The sequence below is a fragment of the Sorex fumeus genome, unplaced genomic scaffold, assembly GCF_029834395.1.
Source record: "Sorex fumeus unplaced genomic scaffold, SorFum_2.1 ptg000171l, whole genome shotgun sequence".
NCBI lineage: Eukaryota > Metazoa > Chordata > Mammalia > Eulipotyphla > Soricidae > Sorex > Sorex fumeus.
The window spans coordinates 7,155,418-7,170,417 of record NW_026606228.1 but is presented as its reverse complement, the minus strand read 5'-3'; positions in this window follow the sequence as shown (position 1 = coordinate 7,170,417).

Sequence of the window (15,000 nt, the reverse complement as noted above, 5' to 3'; positions counted from 1 at the left end):
TACTTTTATTACTGCTAAATTTAAGGACCTTTCAACAACTCAATTTGTTGAAAGGTCAAAAGGACCTTTCAACAACTCAATTTGTTCTCTTGTTAAATAAGCTTATTCTCTGCTGTTAATGTCTTGAATTTTATTTCATCATTAAAAACACTCAAGCATTGCATTTATTTTTCCACACCAAGGATTTATGACTGAACTCACAGCCTCAAGCTTGACCTGGTGCTTTTTAAACCACTCAGCCATCTCCCAGACCCTTCTCCCAAGGATCCTAAACAACAGAGCCACAAGGATCACTTCAGCCTGTAAGGGTTGCACCTCCAGGGTTTGAACTGGGTCCCAGTCTTTCACTTACCAGGAAAGTGCTTTAAGCCACTGAGCCATCTTTCTGCCCCTTTATCATGGTTGCTTGTTTATTTTGTTTTGTTTTGTTTTGTTTTGTTTGGGGAGGAGGAACCATAGTTGAGTGTGCTTAAGGCATATTCTGACTCTGTGCTCAGGGACCTCTCCTGGTGGGATTCAGGGGATCTTCTGTGATGCCAGGGATTGTGCCCAGGTTGAACATGTGCAAAGCAAGTGCTTTATCTGCTATACTCTTTTTGGCCTCTTTATCATATGTGTTTGTTATTTAGGGGGCCACAATCAGCGATGCTTGGGGTTTATTCCTTGCTCTGCACTCAGGGGTAACACCTAGTGGGTTTGGGTGTCAATATGGAATAATGCTCTGGATCCAGCTAAAGTTGACTGAATGCAAAGCAAGCACCCTACCCCTCTGTACTATTGCCGTGGCCCCTTATTGTATTTATTTTTCCTTTTGGGTCACACCCAGTGATGCTCAGGGGCTACTCCTGCTCTGCACTCAGGAATCATTCCCAGCAGTGCTTGGAGGACCATATGGGGTGCCGGGGATTGAACCCGGATCGGCCACATGCATGGCAAACGCCCTACCTGCTGTGCTACCGCTCAGGCCCCTATTGTGTGTTTTTACACCCTTTAAGACACTATATGAAATTTAGAAACAATATCAAACCTATGGGCTGGAGCAATAGCACAGCGGTAGGGCGTTTGCCTTACAAGCGGCCAACATGGCCGACCCGAGTTCGATTCCTCCGCCCCTCTCGGAGAGCCCGGCAAGCTACCGAGAGTTTCTTGCCCGCACGGCAGAGCCTGGCAAGCTACCCGTGACATATTCGATATGCCAAACACAGTAACAACAAGTCTCATGATGGAGACGTTACTGGGCCCGCTTGAGCAAATTGATGAACAACGGGAGGACCATGATCAAACCTATAGAAAAAATTAAGTATAGTGTAAATTTTTTTTCTGAATCTTTTTGAGTCACTGACATGATGCCTCATCAGTTGCAAAGATTTTTGCATAACCCAAAGAAAAAACAAGGACATTTTCTAACAACATTTTAATATAACCATCAGATCAGAACATTAATGCTATATTTTTAAAAATCTAGGGGAAGTGGTTTAAATCAAATCTGGTGGCATTCAGGGATTCCTGACTCTGTGTTTAGGAGTGACCCCTGGCGGTGCTCAGGGAACCATTTTGGTTCAGGATTCAGACTGGGATTGGCTGCGTGCATATAAGTGCCTTACCTCTGGCCCAATAGTTACACAATACTCAGTACTGTTCATTTTATCAATGTTATCAATAATATCTTTTTGTAGGCCAAACCCCAAATTCAGGAGGAAGCGCAGCATTTGCTTTTTTAATGCCTAGTGTTTTTCCACCTGTAGTGATTCCTCCGTCTTTCCTTAACTTCTATGACCTTGACAATTGAGGAGTATGGTATAGTAATTTTGTAAAATGTCCCACAACTTGGACTCTGCATGATATTTACATATGATTATATTTAAATTCTAGAATATATATGATTATATTTAAATTCTAATCTTATTATGACATCTTATTATCTCATTCCTACTTTGGACAAACTGGCAGGCTACCGAATGTAGCCTACCCACACGGCAGAGTCTGGCAAACTCCCTGTGGGGTACCCAATATGCCAAATAGCAGTAACAATGATGGGTCTCATTCTCCTAAAGAGCCTTGAATATAATCTCAGGGCTAGGATGAAGGAGACGTTACTGGGGCCTGCTCGAGGCAATCGACGATTAACAGGATGATTTGTGATTTGTGATTTTGTGATATTTAAATTATAAGGATTCTCCTGTGTAAGTCTATTCTTTTCCCCTTTGCAATTGGTAAGCATTTTGTTGAGTTCTTTGGAGAACATCTGCTATTATTTATGTTCCACTTGAAGAATTTCCTTCTAGCTTTAGAACGAAATCCTAGCTATGGATTGCTTTTTATAAATTCTCTCTCTCTTATGTAGGATTGATTTAAACATGTCTTTGTTTTATCCTTTGTTTCACTTTTGTTTTCTTTCTCTATTTATAGCTCTGTGTCTAGCTTCCCAGTTTCTCATCAAACTTCTCATTCGTTAGAATACGTGTGAATCCACGACTTGTTTATTTAATTAATTACATAAATTTTGTTTTACATTTTGCTTTTTGAGTCACAAGCAGCAATGCTCAGGGAGTTACTTTTGGCTCTGAACTCAGAAATTACTCCTGGTGGTGCTTGGGGGACCATATGGGATGCTGGGGATCAAACCCTGATTGGCCCCATGCAAGGCAAATGCCCTATCCACTGTATGATTGCTCTAGCCGCCTATTTAATTAATTTAAATATACTGCTGTTATTACTTTATTATGTTACTCAAATACAGCCAGTATTTGGAATCCCTTTTTAAAATTTTTAATAGTGAAACACCATGAGGTACAGTTGTAGACTTACAAATTTTTTGTGCTTGGGTTTCAGTTATACAATGATAGAGTACCCATCCCTCCACCATTGCCCATTCTCCACCACCACTGATCCCAGTATCCCTCCCACCCCCCAACTCCCCACCCCACCCTGCCTCCGTGGCAGGGCATTCCCTTTTGTTCTCTCTCTCCTTTTGGGTGCTGTGGTTTGCAAAATAGGCAGATCAAAACAACAATGAGATATCATCTCACACCACAGAGACTGGCCCACATGCAAAAGAACAAAAGCAACCGGTGTTGGCGTGGATGTGGTGAGAAAGGGACCCTCCTTCATTGCTGGTGGGAATGCCGAATGGTTCAACCCTTTTGGAAAACAGTATGGATGATTCTCAAAAAATTATAAATTGTTTTGGGTTTTGAGACCACACCTAGCAATGCCATGTATTGGCTTTTTTCTCAGGGGTCACTCTTGGTGATGCTCAGGGAAACATATGGGATGCCAGGAATGCAATGGATCAGCTGCACACAAGGTAAGCATCTTAAACTCTATACTATCTCTCTGGCCCTGAGAGCCTTTTGTTTTGTTTTGGGGCCACACCCATGGTACTTAGAGGTTACTCCCAGCTCTGTGCTTGGGGAGACATGTGATGCTGAGGACTGAACCCTGACTCACTGAATGGAAAACATATGCTCATCCTCTTGAAATCTTTCTCTGGACCAGTGGGAGCCTTTTAATGTTTGTTTAATTTTTAGGGTCATAAATGGCAATGTTTATGAGTTATTCCTGACTCTGAGCTCAGGGATCACTCCTGGCGATGCTTGAGGGATTATATGGGATGCTGGGGATCCAACTCATGCAAGGTAAACTGTAATACCTGCTGTATTATCACTCTGGCCCTGGGAGCCTTTTAACCAACTTTTGTGTCCCTTTGATATTTCCCCCATTGTTCCCTAGGCACTTTTTATTTTTAGGGCTAAAATATTTGAAGCGCCTTATACTTTCTATGGCCTACTCTTTGAATTAAACTTTCTCCAAGGGTGTCTGGTTCCTTTCAGTGGAGAGTGGTATTTAGCAATCATGATTTGAGAGTTAGGTTGTTTTTATTGTCATTAGGATTGCTATTGAACAAATGTGTTTACCTCAATTAGCATGTTGAAGCCCTAACCTCCAATGTAATGCTATTTGGAGATGGGGCTTTTGTAATCAAATTATGTTTAGGTGATGTCCTGAGCATAGAGTGTCATGGCAGCATTCATAGCTGTAGAGGCGAAAGAAGAGACCAGAACTCGCTCTACTCTGTGAAACTATAGCTCCTTCACCAGAACCCAAGAATATCAGCATACTTATCTAGTACTAGCCTTCAGAACTATGAGAAAAATTTATGGTGTTAAGCTATCCAGTAGATGGTATACGTCCTCCCTTAACAGCCCAAGGAGGCTAAAATAAATTTCAGTACTGTGAAGTAGGGTGCTGCTGTAATACATCTAAAACTGAATATGTCTTTGAAACTGGGTAGTGGGTAGAATATAGAGAAGCCTTTTGTTTTGTCTTTTGGGGCCACATGAAGAGGATCTCAAGACTTATTCCAGGCTCTGTGATTGAGGACCACTCCTGCTGGTGTTCAGGGGACCATGTGGGATGATGGAGATCAAACCGAGGTCAGTCGCATGCAATGCAAATGCCCCACCGGCTGTACTATTGCTCTAGCCTCCAAGGCTGGAGGACTCTTTTTTATGTTTTAGAATTTCAGGGTTTTATTTATTTATTTATTTATTTTACTTTTATTGAATCGTCATGAAAAAGTTACAAGCTTTCATGTTTGGGGTTACAAACAATGATCAAACACCCATCCCTCCACCAGTGCACATTCCCCACCACCAATCTCCCCAGTATACCCTCCTTCCCCACCCTCCCACTGCCTCCATGGCAGACAATATTCCCCATACTCTCTCTCTACTTTGGGGCATTATGGTTTACAATACAGACACTGAGAGGTCATCATGTTTGGTCCATTATCTACTTTCGGCACACATCTCCCATCCCGACTGATTCCGGCTGGAGGACTCTTGAGGTACAGCTATAAAAAGCCTGAATTGCCATGAATGAACCATTAAGGAAAATTCTAGTGAGAATTTGCTTTCATCTTCTGAGAAAATATTTAATTAATTATGAATAGATTGGTAGTAGAAATTGGAACAAAAAAGCCTATATTATTATTGGGGGAGTGCAAGCTGGCTTACTTCTGCCCCTGTACTCAGCGATCACTCATTGCAGGGCTTGGGGTGCCATATGGGGTGCCAGGGATCAAACTCAGGCAGGCTGAATGCAAGGCAAGCATCCTGCTGGCTGTATTAGCTCTCTGGACCCTTTGATGGAAATGAAGAACTTGTTATTAGCAATGGAGAAAAAGTAATCCTTGTTATAAAGTAGCAAATAAATTGAATTGTGCTTATGCTCTAGTGTTTTGTGGAAGGTAGAATTTGTCAGTGATAAAATTGGATATTTAATTAAGTAGATTTCTAAGTAAAATGTTGAAGAAATAACTTGATTTAACTGTTGACTGATACTAAAATATGGAAGAAAAAATGAATGAAATAAGGATTTTTTTTAAAAAAGGAGGCAGAGGTTAAAGATTTAGAACAGGGGCTGGAGAGATAGCACAGTGGGTAGGGCGTTTGCCTTGCATGCGGCCGACCCCGGTTCAATTCCCAGCATCCCATATAGTCCCCTGAGCACTGCCAGTAGTAACTCCTGAGTGCAGAGCCAGGAGTAACCCCTGTGCATCGCCGGGTGTGACGCAAAAAAAAAAATTTATAACATTCTCAGCCTAAATTATATTATGGGAGGAGAGAGGGAGGGAGGGAGACGGGGAAGAGAGAAAGAGGGAGAGAGAGAGTTCAAAAAGACACTATAAAGGATCATCACTTGATCACTTGACATCCTGTTACTCATTGATTTGCCCGAGTGGGCCCCAGTAATATCTCCATTTGTCCTTGTCCTGTGCTAGTGTAACCCAATGGTGTCTGCTTGCTCCAGGAACACGAAGAGCCTCAAACCATTCATTCAGGGTCTTGAAGAAGAAGTCTGACCATCTCGTAGAAGGGTGGCCATGTGATCTTTTGACGTCCAGTGGAATCTAGTCCCTGTCCAGCGGTTGTCTCCAAATCGCATTACCATCGCATGCCCAGCCCATCTGATTTTCGACGCCTTGGCAAACTGACAGAGCCCTTGATTCTCCATCATAGATCGAGGTCAGAACTCAAGATTCCTTCTCTCACTTGAGTGAAGCGTGATACTCCAAGCATAGCTCTTTCGATTCCTCTTTGGGAGACCTGAATAGCATTCTCATCCTGTTTTCGTAGGGCCCAGATTTCTGAGATTTCAGATTTACCGACTGGATTCCACGGGATGTCAAAAGATCGCGTGGCCGCCCACCTACCAGATGGTCAGACTTCTTCATCAAGATCATGAACGTTTGGTTTGAGGCTCTTCATGTTCCCAGAGCGAACAGATGTCATTGGGCTACACTAGCACGCGACAGGGACAAATGGAGACGTTACCGGCACCCGCTCGAGCAAATCGACGACTAATGGGAAGTTAAGTGATTAAGTGAAGATTTCTGAGGCGTATCTTAATGCAGGAAGAACGGTGGAGTCAAAGAGATGTGCCCAGAGCCGGAGGTTGTTCGTCCTCTTAACAATTTCTTCAACACTCTTGAAGGTGTTCCATGAGGCTCTCTTCCTCCTGCACAACTCAGATGCAAGGTCATTCGTCATGTTGAGTTCTTGACGTAGGTACACATAACTGCTGCATTCGGAGATGTTCGTTCCGTTGGGAGCGAATGGAACATCAGGAACAAGTCCGTTTCTCATGAACATCGTCTTCATGAGATTCAGCTGCAGTTCGACCTTTCCACACTCATGGTCGAAGGCGGCCAGCTTTTGTGCCACTTGGCTAATGTTTGTTATAATTAGAATGATGTCATCAGCAAAGTGGATATGGTGTAGTTGCCGACCGTGTATCTTCACTCCCATTCTTTCCCATTTCAGTCATTGCATGATGTTCTCGAGGGTGGTACTGAAGAGTTTCGGAGAAATGGTATCACCCTGCTGAACACCTCTCTTCACGTTGATGATCACTTCCTTGTAGAATGGTGAGATCCTGGTTGTGAATCCATAATACAGATCATGGAGGATCCTGATGTATTGAGTTTGAACATCCTGTTTGGCTAGGGCTTCGATGACTGCTTCAATCTCAACTAAATCAAAAGCCTTCTTTAAGTTGATGAACGTTAGACAGAGTGGCATCTTGAACTCCCGAGAAACCTCAATGAGCTTGGTTACTGTGTGGATATGGTTGATCTTGCTGAATCCTTTTAGGAACCTGGCTTGCTCACATGATTGTCCTTCGTCTAATGTTCTGCCAATCCTATTCAGGATGACTTGAGTGAACAGCTTGTAGACAACAGACAGGCAGATCGGGCGATAGTTGCCGATGTCGTGGATGTCTCCCTTCTTTTTTTTTTTCCCTTTATTTTATTTTATTTTTTTTAAAGTTGTAGATTTACAATTTTTTGTGCTTTGGTTTCAATTATACAATGATCAGATACCCATCCCTCCACCAGTGCCCATTTTCCACCACCATGGATAATATCCCTCCCACCCCCATCCCCCCATCCCCCCTGTCTCTGTGGCAGGGCAATCCCCTGTGTTCTCTCTCTTCTTTTGGGTGTTGTGGTCTGCAAAAGAGGCATTGAGTGGCAAACATGTTCAGTCCATAGTCTACTTTCTACATGCATCTCCCCTCCTGGGAGGATCCTCCAAACATCCTTTATTTGGTGCTCCCTTCTCTATCTGAACAGCCCTTTCCTCTAGGATACCCGGCTGGCCTCTAAGTTATGGAGTAATCCTCCTGGTGCTGATCTCAGCTATTCTTGGGTATTAATCTCATACTTTGTTACTTTATATCCCCCAGATGAATGCAATCTTTCTATGTCTATCCCTCTCTTTCTGACTCATTTCGCTTAGCATGATACTTTCCATATTGTACCACTTGTATGTAAATTTCATGGGATGTCTCCCTTCTTATACAGTAGAACGGTCCTGCTGGTTTTCCATTGGAATGGAACCTTGCATTCAGACAGGTAGCGTGTGAAGAGCCGAACCAGTGTATTGATGAGTACTGATGGCAGATTCTTCAGGTGTTCGGGTCTGACCTTGACTGGGCCGGGTGCTGTTCGCTTCTTTACTGATAAAATGACATGTCAGATTTTGGAAGGGAGAACGTTGAGAACGACATATCCATCCTGCGGAATTTGGTATGTGGGCAGGCGGACATGGCTATCAAAGAGATCCTAGTAGAAGTCACGTATAATCTTCTCCATTGTCCTTCTGAAAGATATGATAGAACAAACAGGACGTCGAAGGGCAGTCATCTTGGTCTTGTAGTTGACGAAGGACAGGCGGGTGTTGTGAATGCTTTTCCCAGTTTCTGCCACATTGGCCAGCACTGTTGCTCTTCTCTCTTTGAGGTATTCCTTTATCACTTCTCTGCACTGCTTTGAGCGCTCGGACATTCGCTTGTGGTTGCCTGAGGCTTGCGCCAAGTCACGCTGGCAAATGAGTTTGAGAGTTTCTGAAGACAGGCGCCTTGTTTTTTTCTCAGATATATATATATATATATATATATATATATATATATATATATTTAATTTTTATTAGTGAAACACCATGAGGTACAGTTGTAGACTTACAAATTTTTGTGCTTGGGTTTCAATTATACAATGATTGAGACAGGCATCGTTTGTGGCTTTCTCTCTTTCGGCGTTCCTCGCACAATCATGGAGGTGCTGAACCAGTTGATCGTATTCTTTGTCAATATCGTCAATAATGGCATCTTCCCATGTTGCCACAATAGTGCTAAAGAGCTCCCAGTTGGTGGTTATTCTGGGAGTTCTCTTCTTAAACTTTGCAGCCCTTTCTCCCCGCTTCATGAAGTAGAATTTTGCATGGAGACAAAATTCTTATCCTGTTTGGAATTTTGGGACAACAGCAACATCTATTTATCAACTATATCCTTTATAGTGAGAGCCTTTATAGTAGTATCTCACTATAAAGGGTATAGTTGATAAAGAGATTACGGACTTATGAGAATTATGAGTAGAAACAATGCTGGTTGGAATTGAAGGGGATTGAAAATTAATGAAGTTTTTCAGACTTCTTATATTCTGCAGGAAAGGACAGAGCATGGAGCTAGGAACCTGTACTATTATTCAAGATGAAAGAATGATCCTGATTGTGATTCAGAGATCATCAGTACTCCCACTCTTTTATGATTACCCCACAAAAGTCTTCTAGGACCATTGGGGTGGAAGGATTGCATTCTACATATAAGAAAGTCATGAAATATTGTGGGGTCATATCAATCAAATTTTCTGTCCCCTCACCATGTTTAACCTTTAACTCTTTTTTTTTGCTTTTTGGGTCACACCCAGAGATACTCAGGGGTTACTCCTGGTTCTGCAGTCAGAAATTACTCCTGGCAGTGCTCAGGGGACCATATGGGATGCTGGAGATTGAACTCTGGTCAGCCACGTGCAAGGCAAATGCCCTACCCGCTGTACTATCACTCTGGCCCCAACCCCTAACTCCTAATGTAGAATTGGAGCCTTTAGATTTAGAAACGATTAGGTTTAGATTTTGCCATTAAGGTGGAACCTATGGTGACATTAACGCTGGGGTAGAGGGTACAGCTGGTAAGGTGTTTGCCTTGCACATGGCTGCCCTGGGTTCGATCCCTCGCATTCCATATGGTCCTCTGAGCACTGCCAGTAATAATTACTGAGTGCAGAGCCAAGAGTAACCTCTGAGCACTCTCGGGTGTCGCCCCGAAACAAAATGGTAAAAAAAGGAAGTAGAGGAAACATCCTCAGAAATATGTAGCACTGGCAACACTGGTGGCAGAAACATCTCAGATTCATTATATGTTTGATTTTGAATTAATTTATGATTGCTGCATGTTCAGAAAACTTTCACTGCTGCCAAAATTTTCACCACCCTACATTCAGTTTGGCATCCTTCACATTCAGTTATGAGACCCACAGAAACTAGGTTGTGGAAGATTATCCTCTGGGGGACTCTGTTGGACTTCCGTTTCCTTTACCACGGTTTCTCCTCCTTTATAAATATTTAAATCCACCCCCTGACATCTGCAACTTTCAGTTCATGAACTTCTGAAAGTGTTGCTTGGCACCTCAGACTCCCAGCAACTCTTTCCTGTTCAGTTCTTAAATTCTCAATCTGCAGCTTTCAATTTGGCAAATGCTAGAAGACAGAGGTATGGTACAGTAGGTAAAACACTAGCCTTGCATGTTGGTGACCTGAGTTTGATCTTCAACACCCCATGTAGTCACCACCCAAGGCCTGCCAGGAGTGATCCCTGAGTACAGAATCAGGTGACAGCACTGAGAACCGCTGGATGTGCTCCCCTACCAAATGAAAACAACAAATGCTTTAAAAATCAAATGAATGAACAGACATCACCACATAAATGAGACAGATGTTTAATTTCTGCTCTTCTCTCTCTCCTTCTCCCCCCACCTCACTGGTCTCTTCCTCTTGATTCTTGGTCTCTTAATTGGTAATCTTCCAATGTGACAGAAATATACTTTTTATGTGTTGATTGGCTTTTATAGTTGTTTTCAATGATACAGTTAGTCTGAAAACAAGTTAGTCCGTCTTTGACAGAAACAGAAATTAAGATCAGATCACACTGTCTGTATGATGGGGAACTGAGAAGGGGTAAGAGTGATAATAGAGGCGAGAAGAGGTAGAGAGAAATTTATTTTCATCTTACAAGAGGATAGTTGGGGCTGGAGCAATAGTGCAGTGGATAGATTTTTTTTTTGCCTTGTACATAGCCAACCCAATTTTTTAAAAAAATTATTAATGAAACACCATGAGGTACAGTTGTAGACCTACAAATTTTTGCGCTTGGGTTTCAGTTATACAATGATTGAGTACCCATCCCTCCACCAGTGCCCATTCTCCACCAATGATCCCAGTATCCCTTCCACCTCCACATCCACCCATCCCACCCCGCCTCTGTGGCAGAGCATTCCCTTTTGTTCTCTCTCTCTTTTTGGGTGCTGCGGTTTGCAAAAGAGGCATTGAGTGGCAATCATGGTCAGTCTATAGTCTACTTTCAGCATGCATCTCCCATCCTGGGAGGATCCTCCTCCCAACACCCTTTGTTTGGTGCTCCCTTCTCTATCTGAGCTGCCTTTTCCCCTAGCATGTGCCTCCAAGCCATGGAGTAAACCTCCTGGTACTTATCTCGGCTATTCTTGGGTGTGAGTCTCCTATTTTGTTACTTTTTGTTCCCCAGATGAATGCAATCTTTCTATGTCTGTCCCTCTCTTTCTGACTCATTTCACTTATTCACTTAGCATGATACTTTCCATGTAGTACCACTTGTATGTAAATTTCATGACTTCATCTTTTCTAACAGCTACATAGTTCTCCATTGTGTAGATGTACCAAAGTTTCTTTAACCAGTCATCTGTTCTCGGGCACTCAGGTTTTTTCCAGATTCTGGCTATTGTAAACAGTGCGGCAATGAACAAACAAGTGCAAATGTCACTTTGACTATACTTTTTTTTGCCTCTCTGGGATATATTCCCAGGAGTGGTATAGCTGGGTCAAATGGGCGCTCAATTTTTGATTTTTTGAGAATCATCCATATGGTTTTCCAAAAGGACTGAATTAGTCAGCATTCCCACCAGCAATGAAGGAGGGTCCCTTTCTCGCCGCATCCACGCCAACACCGGCCAACCCAGTTTACAGGACTCCATAGGGATCCCCTAGCTCACCAGGAGTGTTCCCTGAGTGCAGATCTAGAAATGAGCCCTGAGTCCCATCAGGTGTGGCCCCCAAACCGAAAAAGTGGGAAATTAAGGAAACTATGACTGATCAGGTGAGAAATATAAGTTTATGAATATTATTTAAAGGAAAAAACATTGGAGGAAATAAAACTATCTTGGAAAAGGTAGAAGTGGTTCAGATTCATTATGGTTCAGAGCTTTATTTAATAGATCATGCCAAAGAGGAAATAAAAGGAAGGGGAATGTTTGAAGATTTTTTTTTTTTTGCTTTTTCCTTTTTGGGTCACACCCGGCGTTGCACAGGGGTTACTCCTGGCTCATGCACTCAGGAATTACTCCTGGCGGTGCTCATGGGACCATATGGGATGCTGGGACTCAAACCCGGGCATCCACGTACAAGGCAAATGCCCTATCCGCTGAGCCCCCTTGAAGAATTTTTAGTGGTAGATTTTAACTGGGTCTAATTAAATGTACTCAGGGAGAGGGAAAAAGCAAAAAAGGTTTCATGGATTTCTATCTTAAGTGACTATGGGGATGTGATACTATACGAAGATTAAGTATCTAGCTGGAGCAATAGCACAGCGGGTAGGGCGTTTGCCTTGCACGCGGTCGACCCGGGTTCGATTCCCAGCATCCCATATGGTTCCCCAAGCATTGCCAGAAGTGATTCCTGAGTGCAGAGCCAGAAGTAACCCCTGAGCATCGGCTGGGTGTGACCCAAAAAGCAAAAAAAAAAAAAATGTATCTGGTGAAAAGGGCCTAGGAGATAGCTAAAAGGGCTGGAGCACATGCTTTGCATTTGGGGAGGCCTTGAGTTTCTGGGTACTGCATGACCCTTAAGCACCACCAGGTGTAGCTCCTGTGCCCCCTCTCCTTCCAGCACCACAGGCTCTGTCTCTGGTAGGTGGGTCCAAGCACCTCTGGGGCCTGACCTGGATTGCATTACCAGGCCTGGCATTGAATTGTCTGGCCTGCTTACCCACAGTATGGTAATGTCTCTAGTTGAAGAGATGAAATACATTTAGTTTAAGTTGTATATGGTACATTGAAATCGAGATGCACATAGGCACGTACAAACTCAAGTTGACAAAGGATCTTACCACAATAAAATGAAAAGCGACAACTTATCAATAAAATACCAGCCAAAACAAATATGATCATTTGAAAATTTTAAGTTACTCATCTAAAAACTCAGGTTAAAGTGGAAATGAGGGGCCACTTAAGTGAGTAAGGCACTTGCCTTGCACACAACTGATCTGAGTTCAAACCCAGGCATCCCATTTGGTCCACTGAGTAATGCTAGGAGTTATTCCTCAGGACAGAGACAGGAATAACCCCTGAGCATTGTTGGTGTGGTCCCCAAACCAAAGAAAAGTGGAAATGAGACAAATTAAAAATTATAAATAGGTTATCGTTATTACAGAGAAAAATAAAAGAACTCATGTTGATATTACAAATAAATCTCTACCTCCAAGGTGTTGATATTAAAAGTGAGTGAACCTCTTTACAATAGCCAGAAACTGGAAGAAACCTGAATGCCCAAGAACAGATGACTGGTTAAAGAAACTTTGGTACATCTACACAATGGAGTACTATGTAGCTCTTAGAAAAGATGAAGTCATGAAATTTACATACAAGTGGTACAATATGGAAAGTATCATGCTAAGCGAAATGAGTCAGAAAGAGAGGGATAGACATAGAAAGATTGCATTCATCTGGGGGATATAAAGTAACAAAGTATGAGATTAATACCCAAGAATAGCTGAGATCAGCACCAGGAGGATTACTCCATAACTTAGAGGCCAGCCGGGTATCCTAGAGGAAAGGGCTGTTCAGATAGAGAAGGGAGCACCAAATAAAGGATGTTTGGAGGATCCTCCCAGGAGGGGAGATGCATGTAGAAAGTAGACTATGGACTGAACATGTTTGCCACTCAATGCCTCTTTTGCAGACCACAACACCCAAAAGGAGAGAGAGAACACAGGGGATTGCCCTGCCACAGAGACAGGGGGGATGGGGGGATGGGGGTGGGAGGGATATTATCCATGGTGGTGGAAAATGGGCACTGGTGGAGGGATGGGTATCTGATCATTGTATAATTGAAACCAAAGCACAAAAAATTGTAAATCTACAACTTTAAAAAAAATAAAATAAAATAAAGGGAAAAAAAAAGTGAGTGAACCTTTGGGCTGTACTAAGTCCATGAGGATGGAGCCTCTTGAATAGGATTTGTGCTCTTATAAAAGAGACTTCAGAGAGCTACCCTCCCCTTTTGCTGAGAACACTGGAAAGACTAAAGCTATCTAGAAAACAGGTTTTAAGAAAACACTGAATATGCTGAATATGTTGGAGCCCTGATTTTGGGCTTCCTGTCGGCAGGAATTAAATATTTGCTGTTTATAAGTCACTCAGTTTATGGCATTTTGTTGTAACAGCATTAATGGACTAAGACGACCCCATTGATCATTACGGCCTTAGTTCTGGTACAGAGATAGGGCAAATGAGTTCAGCCCTATCCTTCTACCATGTCTAGCTGTCAGACATTTCACTTTATCTTGCATTCATTTGTAACTCTCAGCAGTAACTCTCTCCTGCAATACCTTGGATGAAATTGGCTTCATACTCTAATAGAACTTGGGAATGTGGGTATGATCAAACTATGGTATCACAATGTTTCCATAGTAACTAATGTACACCCAGGGGGGAAAGATGGAGAATAAATGAGAATGAGAATTTAACAAAATAAGTGAGGGATGAAGAGGCTTTAGACAAGTGATTACCACTTGCTTAGGAATATGAAGATATTCATCTCTCTAATAATGGGGTTATAAAAGTTGTTATGCTGAAACTTGTCAGTAGCCATTTATAGTCCATTTTTATCTATAATCATAACCATCAAAAGCATTTAAATGCTTCTTTGCCCCACCATACCATGGAGAGTGAGTTAAAGTTGCCATTCTCCTGTGAGCCTGCAATCATGATGGGATAGGTTAGGCCAATGTTCATGTCACATGCTGCCAGTTGCAGCTTTGCTCCAGTGGATGCTGATTAGAAAGAGTGCATTCAAAGCCACCTATTCAGTCTTGTGGAATTTGTTAGTTTTGATGCAAGACTTTATAAGCAACTCAATACTCCCCTGAATTAAAGACTGCCAGTATAGAATACCACTGTTTCCTATCTTATTTATAAATTTGTTTGGTGTTTGGGCTATACCTGGTGGTGCTCAGGGATTAGTTCTGGCTCCGGGCTAAGCAACATTCCTGGTGGATTCAGAGTACCACACAGCATTGAACCCAGGCTAGCTGAGTGGCAAGGCAAGCACCCTACCCACGGTACTATTT